Source organism: Physcomitrium patens, chromosome 14, assembly GCF_059467195.1.
Source record: "Physcomitrium patens ecotype Gransden chromosome 14, ASM5946719v1, whole genome shotgun sequence".
Taxonomy (NCBI): Eukaryota; Viridiplantae; Streptophyta; class Bryopsida; order Funariales; family Funariaceae; genus Physcomitrium; species Physcomitrium patens.
The window spans coordinates 7,201,828-7,212,621 of NC_143423.1; positions in this window are offsets into that span (position 1 = coordinate 7,201,828).

The window sequence follows — 10,794 nt, forward strand, 5'->3', positions numbered from 1 at the left end:
CTGTTTTCCAGGTTGCTATCTTCCAGTAAACAGCATGAATGAAAAGCTAGATCGAAATCAAGAAGTCATAGCTCAGCTTCGATAACTCCAGAAGCGAAAAACCAGTCAAGCCTTTGGCGACGATTTGGGAGAGACATGGTAGGGCAGTCTCGTCGATGCTGCTAGAAAAGGCTGCACGAGCAATGAGGGTGTTGACCACAGGCCCCGAAGTTGTTGGCATATGTGCGGCCGGTTGTCAGTCTCGTCAGGAGCATCCACGAGGTAGGATCCATTTGGTCAGAGCCAATAGCCAGGAGCCATAGGCATAGCCAGATCCAGGTGCTTCTCCTCATTAACTCAAAACTTCCCTCGTGTAATCCGTTTCCGCCATTTCCTCCTAGTTTTCCACACTGGAATTTTCATCAAAACCCTGAAGTCACTGCTCTACTAAAGTCCTTAACGCCATGCTCACTTCATACCAGCCAGTCTTGCTGTGTGGGCAGCACTAGATTTTTTTACTCTCACATCCTTTTAGCATGCACCACTAGTTTATGTTTATATACATGTACACATATACACAGGTATACACAAACATATACAGATAGCTTCACAAGCAAAGAACCACGAAGGAATTGTTGGATGCCGAGTGACTGTGGAGAAAGGGATTGGAGCCTCAAAATTCTCACTTGCTGGGTTGCTTAGTTCAGACGTGAGTTGAGCTCCTTCATCGTCTTTCTTCCTTTGTGTTTCTTTTTCGTTACTTTACTTCATCTTTGTTTCTTTTTTTCTTCTCGTTGGATGTGGTGTGGCAGTTGACCAACTCAAAGCCTCAACTTCCTAGTCCTCAATGAGATATTAAAAAGTTAAATAGACAAATAGTCATGCAGATGCATTGTTTTGTCAAAGAGTTGATTGTTGGGCTCCACGTGGCAACACAAGTATTAAATGACTGGACTCCTTGTAAACATTCTAGATGGAGAGACACTGGTGGTATGTGTGGACTCTCAATTGAAAGAACTGGAGAATTATAGGATATATAACAAATAAAAGAAAAAAAGAATCATTTTCCCTCCAGGAGGTCTTAGTACAGAGGTTCCTTCCTAGAGGTTGAGTTCCTAGCTACATCAAATGGTCAAGCCTTCCATTTTGGACCCAATCAAACAACTCCATACCAGGACAAAACTTGTCAATGAAGAAGTAATGTCCAGAGCTTTTTATTCATTTAGCTGTGCATCTTATTAACCATCATTCTAGAGTGCTCCGCCACAGTTACATCCAGTAAAAAATTAAAAGAAAAATGAAGCCCAAGGAAAGTGAACAAATGGGATCCACAACTTTGATTCTGCTCTAAGAAATGTGGCTCCCATCTTTGAAGGGAGTATATTCCTAATCTAACTAGAAAATGCCAAACATGTGGGATCCCAGCACTCGACACAATGCTGCTTGGTCCATCAAACAGGGAGAAAGAGACAAAAAAAACAAAACAAAATCTGTTGCACAAATTTAGCAATTCAATGTTTGAAGTAGGTTATTTTCATAGGTTATTTTATTATTTTGTGATGCTGAGATGCTATACTATAAATACTACATGTTTGCTGATGTCATCCAAATGTAGGATTCATATTCATGAAGACCAAGCAAGTTATCCAATGTTAGGACAGAGCATAATACAAGAATATGTTGTGCATTTTCTGTTGCATTCGATTGGATTCAATTTCTCATAACTCCATTCTGTCCAAACTATTTTTTTTGTGAACCTCGATCAAAAAGTGCAGTGGTCACATGAATTACAATTTTTTTAATCTTTAAATCATTGCTTTTTATGATTCATGATGTCACAAAAAGATTTCTGTAGATTATATTCATTTGGAATACTTTTTATATTTTACATGAACAGATTTTTGCTATTGGGTGATCATTGATTATTGCTTGAATGAGTTTTCTAATTTTTGATATTTTTTCAAAATGAATCGACATTGATATTTTTTTATCATTTTCTGTTGCTTTTTATTTGAAATTAGATTTAATTTAAAATAAATAAGAAAATCATGCAATTTATTACATCATTCAATTTGCATAAGTTGCACATGTATGCATAATATCTTCATTATGTGATCCTTTATGTATATAATTTTATTTTTTTAAAAAAAATATAAATAAAAAAATCTAAATGACATGTAAACAATGATTATTTTTTCAATTATATTTATTTTTTATTTAGAATATAAAAGTAAGAATCATTATTATGATCTAATAATAACTTCATAAAGTAAGTGTATTGTCAATTCTTATATTCTACATCAACTAGAATATGAAAGATATAAAAAACAAACCTGTGAACTGTTCTCTATGTTGACATTTTGCAAATGCCTTGAAATTGTATATACCAATATATATAATATAAATTATTCAAATACTTTTATATTTCATTTTAAGTCATTTTATAAAATAATAAGGTAATTTGTTATTTCTTTTCTTAATTTTAATATATACATGAAATTTGAAGAAATTGATTTGTTAAAATTTTATAATTTTATAATTTTATGATTTTAAAAACTAAGTATCAGGGACATAAATATTTACATACATTAAGAAGAGTTATGTAGAAATAAGTAAAAGTAAGCAAATTTGATAATATCTTGTGAAGTAGCTTCTTAAAAACTTTATACATGTAGATTTGGCTTTATCCATGTTTATGAATGATTGATAGATTAAAAGCTTAGCAAACAAGTTGGCCACTTATAGTAGAAGTTTGCTATGTGGCACACATATGAAATTTGTCTTACAAGTTGGACACATGTTGGAGGTCCTATAGAACATCATTACATAGCTTCTAGTTAGATAATATATATAGAAATAAAAGTAAAGCCTTCTTCTCTCTTGTCAACACTTTTCTTGTTCTTAGTCTTGTTTCAAGAGTTTCTAGTCTTCTTCACTTTAGCAATACCTATTCTAATTCTAATATAATATTAGCTTTGAATAATTATCTATTCTTTTCTAGTAACACAAGAATGTATTGATATTTTTATTCTTTGTAATTCATAACCTTGAAAATTAAACAAGAATTTTGATTCACCATTCTTATTATTTTTTTGAAATAAGTCAATTATTTCACTTCTTTTGTTGTATTTTAAAGGCAACAAACTACTTATCTTTAAATTAATACATTTTTATTTTCTAACATTGATTCTTTTATTAAAAAGAGTAAACTATCTTTATTTATAGAATTTTTTATTTAATACTAGAAGTTACAAATTATATTTTTCTAACTTGATTTGTAGATTTGTTAGAGTTATTTGTTATAGAAATAAAAGAAAAAATTATAGATGCTATACTTGGCAGAAATAAGAATTGATTGCAACTATTGTGGATCTTCACAAGCTTGTCAATATTTTTAAGGTGGAAATTTCATATATTATTAATATCAATTATGATGGTAGTTTTTCTATATCTATTGAAGAAGTTAACAATGAGATCCAATGTTTATACTAAAAAGTTGTGGAATTAAGAAAAGCAAGTAGAACAACCTGACAATTGAACTAAACAAGTCTTATTATTACATGTACAATAGAAACAAAGATTAATATGCCATAGAAGTTTAATAAAGCTAGATTAAAATTTTGAGGAATTTTACATGAATATAAGGTTATATCCTTCTCAATATCTTGATGGATTAACTCATTAAGCCCTATATAAGGTTAGATCCTTCTCAAAAGCTTTTAGTAATAGCCATGCTAATTTTCTTTTAATATATATATATATATATATATATATATATATCATGCTTCTTCGAAAAAGTGTCACTTATTCATTCGCTTTCATTGAATTCTTGTCTTTGATAGATTGACAAAAATATACTTATAATATTAGAGCTTTGTCTTTTTTTGATTAAGAATAGATTACTCATTTTTTTAATAAGACATAAGTATATCAGAAACTAATATTATTTTTACTATTTCTTGTGTTTTTAAATTCTTTCTTTTATTTGTTTTAAAAAAAATTAGATATTTTTTCTTCTAAATATTATTATAATAGAGCTTCTTAAAATGAAGAGAATAATAGTACAAATACAAGAATAATTAAAGAAATTAATACTTATGATGCATCAACTCAATTTACTACAATAAAGAGGAATAAGAATTACAAAAAGTAGAGATATAGATATAATTGGAGCTCCTTCAATATCTACACCAAATCATATTCCCTCTTCCATGGTGGAATACCATTCAAGTATTAGAAAATCAAGAATTATCTTACTTGAGAAATTTGATGGTGCAAGCCCAAAATTTCAATGATTTATTAATCAAGTATAATTACTAATTGAACTTCAATATCAAAGCTATCTAATTCCAGCATCACAAGTTAAGTTTATTGAAACACTACTTTTTGATTCTATATTATCATGGTTTTTATCTTTTTTTCAACAATGTGATTCAATATTAAAAAATTTAAAATCTTTTTTGGTAAACTTTTGATGTATATATAGAGAATATGATGCAATACATGTTACAACAAATAAGATCCATATTTTGTGACAAAAAAATCAATCTATAATATTATATGTTTTATAATTTCAACAACTTATGATTGATATCAAGTAGGATGACACTATACTTATTTGCCAATTTCTTTATAGATTACAATATGAGATAAAGAAATTGATGCTTAGTTTACATAATCTTCAAACATTGAGTTAAGCAATTGATTTTGTTATAAAGTTTGTCAATTGAATTTTTGAATTTTAGTCTAGAAATTAGATAAGTAGACCTCAACATTATAATTTAATGGCAATACCAACATCTTGTGAGTACATACCTTTGAAAGTAGAGGATATGCAAATTGATGCCATATATTTTAAATTACTTATTAAAAAAGAAAAGACTTATCATTATTAAGAAGAATTGTGTTTATAATTTGAAGAACCAAAGCATACTAGTCAAATTTGTCTAAAGAAATGATGCAATTATAAAATAAAAAGTACAACTATCAAAGAAGACAATATGTCAAAAAATGAGTTTGTCCAACTACAATAGGAACCATATGGTTGAAACCTTGCAAATACCTAATGATGGTCCTATTCTCTTTTCAAAATTTTCTCCTTATTTTATAATAGATGTTAATTTAGGATCTAAAAATTACAATACCTCTATCTTATTAAATTCAAGAGCCTTAGTAAAACGAAATTAGATTATTTTCTAAAATCAAAGATCCCTCTAATCCATAGCAATATAAATCATATTACAATATAAGATAACATAGATCAAAATAAAATTGAATAAAAGTAAATAAAATAGAATATAAAAGGCAAAACAGAAGAAAAGAGAATTAAAATAGAATTGAATAAAAAAATATAAAATCAGACTTTACTAAGAAAAAGAGGCTGAAGCCATACTTGACTAAATATCCAAATAGCCCTAATTAGTCCTATTTATATTTTATACAACTATCTTGGAATTTTTTAGAATATTCTTAATAATAGGCCCTACTTAGATAATCGCCCTAAGCTCTTTCTAGAATGTTCCATAGTAGGTCCTATATAAACCACCAATCTATTCCCAATTCTAGAAACTGATAAAAACTTCTATAAACTTTTTAAACATGGCTCCAACTATCTATTTTTATGTGTCAATAATATAATTATTTTGTTCATACTCCATTACAATTAATTCCCCTCCACTAATAAAAAAATGTCTTTATTTTGCTTTTGATGGTATCTCTAAATTGTTTCTTAATAATAAGTGAGGTTTTGTGTAGGATTTTATATTGCATCATGGATGGAATAACCTTTCTAAAAGACTTTGTATTAAAGTTGTAGACGTCCATTGCTATGGCAAAGATAGCAAGGCTCTAAAATATTATCTACTTCATACTTTTGTTGATCATCAATTACAACTGGTGGTGGTGATTGGTGTCAGTTCAAAAAATGCCTTGTCTTAGTATAAAATTCTTTGAGTTGCAATATATAGGAGACAAGATAGATCCAAATATGTGGTAAAAGCTTGGGATGATATGCAACATCAAAAATTACTATAGAAATATAAAAAAATCTAAGCCATTGAAGTACAAACTTACAAATTTGGATTGATGTAGCAAGTAGAAAGTTGGTGTTGGAGAATAATAGCTGATCACCCTTTTAGAAGTTTTTATATTACTGGTGATTATCTGCATATTACTTTTGTTAATTCTAAGTAGTAATGAGGTAGTGTTATGTCTCTTGCAAGGTCATTGTAAGTCATTATATAAACTCTTCTATTATTAAATTATTGGTATCAATAGGACAATGAAAAGTTGTTAATATAATTGGATATTGATTGGTATTAAAGAAGAATGGTGAATGATCAGTACTTTCTTAAATACTATCATTATAAGCAAACTCTAAAGGCATCAAATATTCATCTCAATCATTATGATGAACCACCATAAATGCTCACAACATATCTTCTAAAATCTAATTTATATGCTTTGTTTGTCTATCTATTTGAGGATGGAAGGCCATAGACTTGACAAGTCATATATCCAATAGCTTAAACAAAGCCTACTAGAAACTTCTTATGAAGTATGGATTTTAATCTGAAATAATGATACTAAATAATCCATGGTAACAACAGATAATATCAAAGAAGATTCATACGAGTATTGAAGCATCAAGATTAGAGTACATTGCAACTAAGTGGAGTTGTTTTAAAAGTCGATCTATAAAGATTGCAATTGTGGTATGATTGTAAGGCATCTGAGTAAATATATTATATAATCCATAATCATCTACTTTCCTTAGATGTCTAGATATTAGAATGTCATGTATCTCTTGAAATACGTGCATCCAAAGTAAAGCATCATTATTAGAGTAGAGAGAATTTACCTTAAGAAAGTATTATACTTTTAGTTCTTACTAATTGCTCAATCAAATCACAAAATAGAAAAGTACCAAGTTTATATATAAAAGTATTCTTATAAGGGAAATTACATCAATACATAAGTCTTAAATATTAAAGATCATCCAAAATATGACAAAAATATTATAAAACCTTACATATCCTTAAGTTGGTTTTTTTCTCAAATTTCAATAGTTCATATCTAACAACTGGACCATTAAAAAAAAACAAAATTTTAGATGAAGTACTTATGTATTTTTAACAATTACCATAAAAAATTTCAACTAAAAATTTATTATGGATCTTGAGATATTGCCAAAATCTTAATAGTAGCTTTAAATCCTTGCTTATGTATACCTATGTGCAATTTTCTTTATATCTAACAAACTAAATACTTAAATATTATAAAATTTTGATGTATAGTTTTTTAATTTAATAGCATACACTTTTAGAAATTTTTAGCCAAAAATTCATCTAGAAACTCAAGATATGGATCCAACTATTACTATCAACAAAACAACTTATTCACTGCCTTTGAATTACATGTACTATCTTCAATGTTCTATAACTCCTTCATACAAACTCCAAATATAAAAATTTTTTTACTAAAGATATAGGTCTTAAAGTTACTCTTATAGATAGATTATCTAGATTCTATATAATTTAAATACTATAATCAAAATAGATAAACCTCAAAATAAATTTTCTTACATCAACTCTCTTTAAATTAACCTATTAACTATTCTTATGTACATCAACACTTATAATTATATTATATATTTTATTTAATTTTTATATATTATAAATAATTAAAATATAACATTTTTAAAAATATAAAAATTTACTTTTTAAAATAAAGCAAGCTATCACTAAGACAATAATTTTAATAATGCACATCATCTATGTTCAGTCAATTCATAATCATTTTTAAATATGCATTCTAATGCATAGCTTCCTTCTATTTTATTCTTATAATTTTATTTGAAATGGTATTACTAATAATAGAAACTTTTGTCTTATCTTTTAATTCAAGCTTTAAATTTGGTCTATGTGATAAGGTATTTAGCACAGTGTATTGTTGCCCTTATTTGTATTCAAGCTAAATATCAAAGAACTACAATTCTTTTTCCAACAATGATGTTGTGATTTCATATTTTTTAGATGTAAATTATATAGTAGGGACCAATGGTCAGTTCAAACGGTCACTAAATTTCTCATTAGATAGTGTAGCTACACTTTTTTGGCATGTACTATTGCTAATTACTCTCCATTACATACAGAGTAATTATTCTTTGCCGTTCTAAGCTTGCATGATTTATATGCTACAAGTTGAATGCCCATATCAAAGTCGTATTAAAGGATTTCTCTTATAATATATATTGTCTTGTTTGGAAATGCACCTAACACCTAGCTATAGAAAGTGAAGTTGTTTTGAAGAAACTTTAATATGCTTCACCCAAATAAGAAAAATACAATTTAAATTTTAATTCAAAAGTTCTTAAAGCCAATACAAAGTACTTAAAAATATTCTTCTTAGTAATTTTAATTATATATAAAATCAAATTGCCTTATTACTTTTATAATTAAATAATTTTGATTTTTCTTTGCAAGCCCTAATTCTAGTCAATAAGCTTTAATAAGTTGTAACTCCTAATTTGACCATCTATTTAATGTAAAATTTTGCATACAAATGCCAATATAAGTCTTTTATATGACTTGAAAAGTTCAATCTAATCCAACTTATAGATTGTGAAAAAAAGTCCAAAAAATTGTACTAATAATACTTGGCTACCAACTTGAAAGTTGATGTAGATATTCTAGTAGTGATTTTTAAAAAAAAAAAAAAAAAAAAACTTTAGTTAAAATTAATATATAGCTTAATTTTAAAGTCTTCTAATACTATGATAAATTTTACCTTGATCCAATAAGTAGAATTGTAGATATCATAGAAGTCCTATCTAATTTCAAACTACCAACTTCTAATATCTTCTTGTATTAAAACTTAGATATCTCTCAATTGTATTATTAAATTAATATAAAATTTTATACACATTTAGCACACCTAATCAATCAATTATTATTAAATTTTAAATCATAGATGTATCACCAATTGCATGAACTAATTAAAAGTGCTAGCCCTAATTGTATTGCTTAAATTCCAACTCATCAATACAAATCCTAATTTTGAATAAAAATTGAAAAGTTATTTTAAATCCTACAAAAACAAACCTTATATTTTTGGAATTAGCTTAAAGCTAGCTCATGAATCCTAATTGCCGATCTTTGAATGCCTCTCTACTTTTTCCTAAGCAATCATTTTAGTAGCTAAAGATCTAATTTTGACCCTATTCCAAAAATGGCCAAAATTATTTATACTAATTTATGGTCTTTCTATTAAAAAAATCCTATAGTTTAGAAGGTAAAATTACTAACCAACTTTTAATCTATTAGCTATTAAGACAAGAAAATAAACTAAGAGACTTTTATAAAAGCCATTTTCAAATATATTGAATTATTATGAAATAGAGATGATAAAATATCAATTAAATATTTATTTTTTATTATATTTTTATTATATAATTGTATTACAATGCAACATCTATCCTCTCTAATTCTGCACATCTTCTGATATATACCAAGTGAACTATATTTTATAATTAGCATTACATCATTCCTTTATTTTTTGCATCATTTCTTTATTTTTTGCATCAATTCTTTTATTATTATTTTCATCATTCATTCCAATATAACTATCTTCTTCAAAAATATTATTATCTTTAGTATAATCCTCCACATTGATTTCTCTATCTTATCTTTTGAAAATCTTCACTCACTTTTTAGCAATAAATATCTTTAACCTTGTACCATCCAACTCCTTCAATGAATATGTGGCATTATCATGGAGTATTACTACTACATATGGTCCAAACTACCATTTTGAAAACTTTTGTAAAATACTATGCTAGTTACTCAAATTTTTATTATAAACAAGTACTTAATCACCTTCTTCAATTTCTCTAGGCTTCAATGATAAACTTCTCTTAGTAGCTTTTTATTTTAAAAACATTTCAGCTCCAAAGATCAATTATAAGATCTACAACAAAAAAAACTTCTTGCAATTGTAGATTTATTTAAAGAATGGTGTCATTATTTAAAAGTCACTTTTAATCTATTGACTATTTATACAAATTATAAGAACTTCAAGTATTTTGTGTAAGTACATACTTTAAATCCTCATAAATCTTGTTAAAAATATATTTGTCAAAATTTAATAATTTTTACTTTGCAAAAGTTTATAATTTTATCACAAAAGATTTAATATTTTTTTTTTCAAAGTAACATACAAAAATAAAGGAACAATTATTAAAAGATCAAGAATGATAAAAGATCAATAAAAATATCTATGACAAAGAATAATTTTAATTCTACATTAACAACAAAATATAGTAACTTTGTCGTAATATTAAGATTATTTATCATTATTATAAGTTGGATTATAGTAGATTGGAACTATTTATTATTTTTGAATAGATTAATTTGATTCTTTATTGATTATATCTACTAATTCTATGAAGATCCATCTTGTGTATTATGTTTTTTTTTAAGCCATACAATACATTGAATATACCAAAAATAAGACCAATATTATCATTTTTTATTAAAATTGATAGTAATCAAGAATTTGAGATTGTAGGAGTCTTAGATTCAAAATAGCATTAAAATAGGTTAAAATATTTTATACATTGGTACAAATATGAAATTAGTGAATGCTTATTGAAACCATCTAAGAATCTTATAAAAACTATAAAGGTAGTTAATGTTTTATTACCAACAACATCCATGAAAACTAGGATTTATTAAAAAACTAAGTAATTTTTTACTATGAAGTAAATTAGATTCAATAAAGATTGCATTCTATTCCTTTTTTTTTTTATAGTAATTG